Here is a 9,065-nt window from a genome sequence, read left to right on the forward strand (position 1 = left end):
CATACATATACACATAAGAGTACATAAGCCTCGTCAACATCATCGTCATCAATATATCTTTCTTTAGAGGGTTAACTATCACAGGATGAGGTCAACAATATCATAAGAGTATCAAAACTTATGAGCTTTAGCAATTCTAGAAATGGAGGCGTCATGGATGAAATTATGGATTTCACATATGTGTATACAACAATGGAATCATGCCTTAAGAATGAAGGGTTAGCCTTACATACCTTTTCATCTTTTTACCTACTTAATGTTCTTTTCCGAAGTCCGGAAAAATTTACATTTAAGAGGATTCATACCAAGGTTAGGTCTTAAAGACACTCTTAAGTTCAAAGTAGTATAATTCATGAGCTAGAGAAAATTGGGCAGAATTTCCCCTATTTCACCGACTTCCCCCATATAAAAAAACAACTTCCAAACTACCATAACAACATCCACAATATCATAATCAAGTAGTTATATTCCATTAAGGCTCAAAATTCATTTTCATAATCAATTTATATCAACAACTTCACATCAACCCTTTGTACACTTGGATGCAGCATTTCCTTGTCATCATTATTACCCTTCATAACAAGATTACACTCATAAAATTCTAATAATGATAGCTCAAGTTAATTTACTACTCAAATATCATTAAATCTATACTTGAACTTCATCTTCCACTTTCTCCCCTCACTCAAGTTGTTCAACAACCAAGCATGATTAATAACATGAAATAGGCATAGAAACTAACCTTTCATCATATAGGAATGAGCTTTGGATCAAGTTACCAACTTGAATGAAATCCCAACTTCAACACCCAAGAAATTCTTAGATCTTACAAACCCTAGTGAGCATTTCACACTTGAATCCCTTGATTCTTGCTATTTGATCTTTGATTTCTCTTGGTTTTGGTTGAGTTTACTTAGGAAAGGGTCCTAGAGCTTTCAAGAGTTTGGGAAAAGTGGGAAATGAAACAAATGAACAAGGGTCGGTCATATATAACTAAAAAGAAATCTGGCCCGACCCGGATCTACAGCTAATTACACGGGCCGTACAAATTATACGGTCTGTATAAATGGACTGTAAAATCCCACCAGAGGTTCACCCTTTTCTGGAATTGTTTTACGGTGGAGGTCAGCCAGTTATATGGACCGTAGAAATTATACGGGTCCATATATCCGACCGTATAATCCACTTTTCCCTGAAACTTATTCCTGTCGATTCGTTCAACCCCCAATCCTTATGGAACCTTATTGGCACTCGTATAAAACTTCATTAACCATCTAAGGGGACCTATAGCTCCCCCCTCAAGACATTACTAAAACAAATTATAGCTCAATTGTTGCGAACCCTCCCAAACATGACTTACACTCCGCTTCCTTCGACGAACTTGGTTTCACCGATTCATATGACTTCAAAATCTTATGGTACACGCTTAAAGTTATCAAATACTCTTCTTAATCTCATAAGGACTTCATGTTCACCTTAAGCTTGCGTTAGTCTACTCACAATGCAACAATCCGTAATCTCCGAGATGTAACACCTTTAACTATCGAATCTTCCATTGTAACACCTCGATACGTCTATCACTATTCCGAAAGTATCAAATCTCGCAATCTCTTGCGCCAACCTTGCATAGCTATTCCGAAGCCTTTAATATTCTGAAAATGCTCACATTAGCTATCCGATCAGTAATACGCTGTTACAACTCCGAAAATTTTCCGTTGATGCACAATGAATAGACTAACGAAGAGCACGAGTATACGGTATTTCAATAAGTAAGAAATGACATTTTATGACCCTAATTAAGATTTCAAAGACGTTCGAGGTAGGGGAAGAAAGTTCTCCAAGAAAAGGCAAGGCATACGATAGGTATCGAAAAGGAATTACAAGTAACAAGTTAACAATGATTTAATGATGCTTTGGAGAAGAGTTATAAAGTCCCTTAGATTGTTAATGAAGTGATAAACAAGTGTCAAGAAGGTTCCATAAGGATTGGAGATCACACCAAGTGACGAGAACAAGATCAGTGAAAAGATGAGTTATACGGTCGATTATACGATCCGTATAATGGTCTGCAGAATTGTCACAGTGAAGTCCCTCATTGGTGAGATTATACGGTCACTTATACGGACCGTATAATGTGCCGTATAATGGTCACAGAGGCAAGGTGTTGAAGAGGAGATTTTACGGTCACTTATACGGAACGTATAAAATTATATGGCCCGTATAATGTGCTGTATAATGAGCACAGAATCCAGTGGAAAAAGGGGAGATTTCACGGTCACTTATACGGACCGTATAATATTATACGGACCGTATAAGTGTCCGTATAATTTTCGCGACAGATCAGATTTCACGCTATTAAAAAGGGACCAAGTCATTATTTCATTTCATTTTTCATCCAACACTTCAAGAACTCTCTAGAAATCTTCTCCACTCTTCATCTACAAGAACACAAGAGAAATTTATGATCAACTTCATCAAACTAAGCAAACCAAGTGTAAGAAACTCAGTAAAGATCATCCAAGTCAAGAAATCTCATTGGAGATGAACTAGGGTTTTGGCTCAAGTGAAGTATTTCCACCCAAAGCTTGTTCCTACAACATCTAAGGTACGTTTTATGATCTTTCCATGTTATTTAAGGTATTGAGAAGTTGAAACACTTGGATTGTAGAAGGAGATAGAAAATGGGTCATGAATGTGGGAATAGTGTCATTTTTGAGTAATGGCTTGGGTTGAGTAATGATTCTTGATATGTTATGATTAGAATCATGCTATAAATGACATTAAGAACATGGGATAGACATTGTATGTGGGTGGATATAATAGTGTGCTATGACCATGATTATGGATGAATTGGAAATGAATTGAGAAGTAAGGATAATGTATGTGAATAAAGAGTATTGTTATGATATTGTGAATGTTATGATTGATGTTTGGGAGTTGATGTATGATATGGAGGAAGTCGTATAAATAAAGGAGACACTGTCCAATTCTCTCTAGCTTTAGTCATGTATGCTAAGTTATCAATTTCTAATGATAGTATAACTCTAATGAAGGTAGAAACGTGAGCATTGAAAGAGAACGTGCAAGTGATAGAATAGTTGAACAGAAAGGTATGTAAGGCTAATCCTTCTTTCATAAGGCATGGTTCTTTGGCCAAATATCTATTATTATATGAGCCTATGATGTCTTCCAAATGATTCTATCTTCAAAAGCTACTAAGCTCATGATTCTCGATATGTTACGATTGTACTAGATTCCTCATAGGACGAGTAATCCTATAAAGATAGATGTAACGATCGACGATAATGGTGATGATAATAATGATGACGATGATAATAGTAATGATGCTAAAGATTCTTATGATCCATTATGTATATGTGTCTATGTATGACTATTAAGGAACCTCGAGCTTATATGGCCGGGTAGAATATATATTTATGTAATGCGCGCGCACCTCTGCACTTGGGTACGGATAACCCTGAAGCCTTGGTACGACTAGATATGTGTAACCCTGAAGCCTTGGTTGGCCAGGTATATATGATAACCGAGCCTAGCCATGGTCGGGTACGTGAAACACCGAACCTTCGTGGTCGGGTATCCTATGTAAATGCTATGTATATGATATGGATATGTATACGATATAGATATGAGTATGAATACGAATATGATACGAATACGAATAAGAACATGTATGTGAATACGACTATGGATACGAAATGTAAATGAGCACGGATATGATTACGGATACGGATATGGATGTATGTACACAATTACGCGTTAGAAATTGAATGTCCCTATGAGAAGCAAGTAAGTGCTTATGACGATGATACTACTATCTCTCATCCTATGCTATTTCTATGCTCTCTATTATGCCTTCATAACGATATTAATCATGTTTTACATACTCAGTACATTCTTCGTACTGACGTTCTTTTGTTTGTGGACGCTGCATCATGCCCGCAGGTGGCCAGGGAGACTGGCTTGATCCATAGCTATATTTCTCAGGGACTACATAACGGAGCTGTATTTCATTCGTAGCTATAGCTTTTGGGTATTGATTCTTTTGTGTACATATTTATGGGCATAGCGGGGTCCTATCCCGCCTATAAGATATGACATACTCTCCTTAGAGGCTCGTAGACATGTGTATATGGTTAGATGTGTTTGGCCTTGTCGGCCTATATTTTGGACATCATTTTGTTAGCCTCGTCGTCTTATGTACATTGATATAGGCATAGTTGCAAACGATGATATAAATGTATTGTTGTCAAATGGAAATAGTATGATTGATGGATAGAAAGTATGATTTAATATGTGGCTCACCTAGATGTAAATGTAAAGGTATGTTAAGAGGTGCCCAGGTGGGCTAGCACCGGGTGCCCGTTGCGGCCCTCCAGTTGGGTCGTGACAAAAGTAGTATCAGAGCAGTTCTTTCTTAGGGTTTATCTACGAGCCGTGTCCAGTAGAGTCTTGGTTATGGGTGTGTTGCGTGCCATACTTATATACAAGAGGCTGCGGGCATTTTAGGAATGAATGACCTTCTTTCTTTATAAGATCGTGCGATAGAGCTATGACATAAGAACTTCTTTTCCTTAAAGGTGCATTATGTATTTTAGAAATGCCTGTAAAGAGAAAGGCTACGGCAGCCCAAAGGGCAAAACAGTGGCAGAAAAGTGGGCTGAAAGAGCATCGCCAGTAGTTGTAGAAGAAAGTGAGTCCCAGAATGCGGCTCAATCTCAGTGCTTCCAGTCAGTGCCTGTTTCTGAGGAGCGTGAGGGAGGCTCAGCACCAGCTCTAGCACCTCCGGCTCCTCCACCGGATGCTTCAGGCCAAGATGTAAAAGAGGCCATTCATTTGCTTACTTAATTGGTTGTTGCCCAGACTCGGCGGCAAAGTACAGGGCAAGGTGATAGGGCTGTTAGTGTAAAGGCCCGTGATTTCATTAGCTTGAACCCTCCGGAATTCTTTAGATCAAAGCCGGACGAGGACCCTCAAAATTTTATTGATGGAATGTTGAGGATGCTTCGATTGATACATGCTTCGGACACCGAATCGGTGGAGTTAGAGTCCTATAGATTGAGGGATGTTGCGGTTCATTGGTACACGGTTTGGATGGTTTCACGGGGAGCCAATGTACCTCCCCCGGTATGGCAAGAATTTGTAGATGCTTTCTTTCGACACTATTTGCCTCTAGAGGTTCGGCGAGCTAGAGCCGATAAGTTCTTGAATTTGAGGCAAGGAAGCATGAGTGCTTTAGAATATAGTCTCTGCTTCAATTCTCTGGCTAGGTATGCTTCGGATATGGTAGCGGATATGGGTGACAGATTGCACCGATTTGTGAAAGGCCTAGGGCCACATTTGATGGATAAGTGCTTGACTGTGTCCCTTCAGGACAATATGGATACTTCACGCATTCAGGCCCATGCTCAGAATTTAGAAGAAAGCCTACAACAACAAAGGAGTGAACGTGAGCATGATAGGGGACATAGCAAGAGGGCTAGATCTTCGGGTTCGATAAGTGAGTTTGGAGGTGGGCACAGACCGCAGTTTTCAAGGCATTCAGGTCATTCTATGACTAGTGCGCCTCCATAGTTTTCAGACCAAAGATTTGATAAGTCCACTCATTCTGAGCCGAGTCAGAGCTTTTCGAGATCTCAGTTCAGAGGTGATTCGGGTCAGGAAAGGCCACCCGTGCCACGATGTTCCCAGTGTGGGAAGTTACATTGGGGTCCATGCCGATTGGGTTCAGAGGTTTTCTATTCATGTGGTCGACCAGGCCATATTATGCGTGATTTCCTCTCATTTGGTGGTAGAGGTAGGACCCAGCCTTCAGGGTCGATAGCCGGATCTTCATCATCAGTACGCCCTATGGCGCCAGGTTCACATGCACCAGACGGCCATGGTAGAGGAAGAGGGAGAGTCCCCAGTTCTAGCGGTCCTCAGCATCGTATTTATGCTTTTGCTGGACGCCAAGATCTTGAGTCTTCTCCTGATGTGGTCATAGGTATATTATTGGTATTTGCTCATGATGTATATGCTTTGATAGATCCGGGCTCCACGTTGTCATATTCTACTCCGTATATTTCGGGTCGGTTTAGAGTCAAACCGGAGTTGATCAAACCTTTTGAGGTGTCTACACTCGTTGGTGAATCGGTAATAGCTAGCCGAGAATATAGAAACTGCATAGTTATGATTTGTGACCGCCGTACTATGATTGACTTGCATGATTTAAAAATGGTAGATTTTGATGTTATCATGGGCATGGATTGGTTAGCTTCTTGTTATGCCAATGTTGATTGTAGAATGAGAATGGTTCGCTTCCAATTTCCGGGAGAACCAGTTAGAGAATGGAAAGGGAATACTGCGTCACCAAAAGGTAGGTTTAATTCCTATCTAAAGGCAAGAAAAATGATCACGAAAGGGTGCATTTATCATCTAGTTCGGGTTCAAGATATAGAAGCTGAACCACCGACTCTTCAGTCAGTTCTCATAGTGAATGAATTTCCGGATGTGTTCCCGGAAGAGCTTCCAGGCCTCCCTCCTGAGCGGGAGATTGATTTTGCTATTGATGTGTTTCTTGACACCAGGCCTATATCTATTCCTCCATATAGAATGGCTCCCGCAGAATCGAAAGAGTTGAAGGAGCAATTGAAAGACTTGCTTGAGAAAGGCTTTATTAGGCCTAGTTCATCCCCGTGGGGAGCACCCGTATTGTTTGTCCAAAAGAAAGATGGCTCCTTGCGAATGTGCATTGACTATCCGAAATTGAATAAGGTGATGATTAAGAATAAATATCCTCTTCCAAGGATTGATGACTTGTTTGATCAATTACAAGGTGCCAAATGGTTTTCCAAGATAGATTTGAGGTCTAGGTATCATCAAGTGACAGTTAGGGAGAAATATATCCCTAAGACAGTCTTCAGAACAAGATATGACCATTTTGAGTTCCGGGTAATGTCATTTGGGCTAACTAATGCACCGGCAGTATTTATGGATTTGATGAACAATGTGTTCAGGCCCTTCCTATATTTATTTGTGATCGTATTCATCGACGATATCTTGGTGTATGCTAGATCTGAGGCAGAACATGCAGATCATTTACGTACTGTCCTCAGAGTTCTTCAAACTCGAGAGCTATTCGCCAAATTTTCTAAGTGTGAGTTTTGGTTGAACTCAGTGACATTTTTGGGGCACATTGTTGCAGTCGATGGTATTCGGGTAGATAGCCAAAAGATTGAGGCCGTGAAGACTTGGCCAAGGACACAACTCCTACGGAGGTTCGTAGCTTTCTGGGCTTAGCAGGTTATTACAGGAGATTTGTTGAAGGTTTTTCTTCTATTTCTGCACCACTCACAAAGCTGACCCAGAAATCAACAAAGTTTCAATGGACTTGTGAACGTAGTTTCTAAGAGCTAAAAGATAGGTTGACTTCCGGCCCCGTCCTGACACTTCCAAAGGGATTGGATGGTTATGTTGTTTATTGCGATTCTTCAGGCATTGGGCTAGGCTGTGTGTTGATGCAACATGGTAAGGTGATTGTGTATGCTTTAAGGCAATTACGAAAACATGAGAAAAATTATCTAGCCCATGATCTAGAATTGGCTGCAGTGATTCATGCATTAAAGATGTGGAGACATTATTTATATGGTGTCCATGTGGATATTTATACAGATCATAAGAGCCTTCAGTATGTCTTCAAGCAGAAAGAGTTGAATTTGCGGCAACGACGATGGTTGGAATTGCTAAAAGATTATGATGTTGATATCCTATATCACCCTGGAAAGGCAAATGTTGTGGCTGATGCTCTTAGCCGCAGATCCATGGGAAGTTTGTGTGATGTACGACCAGAGAAAAGAGAAATGGCTCATGAGCTCCAGCAGTTAGCTAGTTTGGGAGTTCGAGTAGTGGACTCAGGTAGCAGGGGAACTACCATTCAGGATTCAGCAGTCTCGTCACTAGTAGTGGAAGTGAAGGAGCGACAATACGAAGATCCCATGCTAATGCATTACAGAGATACACTCCCTTAGAAGGAGAAGTCATCATTTGAGATTGCAGGAGACGGAGTTCTCCGATGCAGAGACAAATTATGTGTTCCTGATGTGGCAGGTTTACGCCACCAAATATTGAGACAAGCTCATTGTTTCCGTTATTCTGTCCACCCTGGAGCGACAAAAATGTACCATGATCTTAAATCTATATGTTAGTGGAATAGGATGAAGAAAGATGTAGCGGAATTCGTAGCTCAATGTCCCAACTGTCAACAAGTGAAATCGAGCACCAAAAGCCGGGCAGATTGTTGCAAGCTATAGAAATTCCAACTTGGAAGTGGGAAGTGATTAACATGGATTTCATTACAGGCTTACCCCGTTCTCGACATAGATACGATTCTATATGGGTGATTGTGGATAGTCTCACGAAATCAACTCATTTCTTACCAGTCAGAACGATATATGTGGCGGAAGATTATGCAAAGCTTTATGTTAAAGAAATAGTGCGACTCCATGGTGTCCCAGCATCTATTATCCCAGATAGAGGAACTCAGTTTACAGCTAATTTTTGGAAGTCCTTACAAGAGGGTTTGGGAACTCAAGTGAGCCTTAGCACGACATTTCACCTGCAGACTGATGGACAAGCTGAACGTACCATTCAGACTCTTGAGGATATGTTGCAGGCATGTATGATAGATTTTGAAGGTAATTGGGATGATCACTTACCACTCATTGAATTTTGTTATAACAATAGTTATCATTCTAGCATCCAAATGGCACCGTATGAGGCTTTATATGGGTGAAAGTTTAGATCCCCAATTGGGTGGTTCGAGGTAGGAGAGACTAAATTGATAGGGCCAGACTTGGTCCAGCAAGCCATAGAGAAAGTTAAGCTCATACAAGATCGGTTAGTAGCAGCCCAAAGTCGTCAAAAGTCCGATGCGGATAATCGTCGAAGGGATTTAGAGTTCCAAGTGAAAGATTGGGTATTCTTAAAACTGTCACCAATGAAGGGTGTAATGAGATTTGGCAAAAAGGGGAAACTTAGTCCCCGATACATTGGGCTGTTGTGACAGG

The sequence above is a fragment of the Lycium barbarum genome, chromosome 7 (genome assembly GCF_019175385.1).
Source record: "Lycium barbarum isolate Lr01 chromosome 7, ASM1917538v2, whole genome shotgun sequence".
NCBI lineage: Eukaryota > Viridiplantae > Streptophyta > Magnoliopsida > Solanales > Solanaceae > Lycium > Lycium barbarum.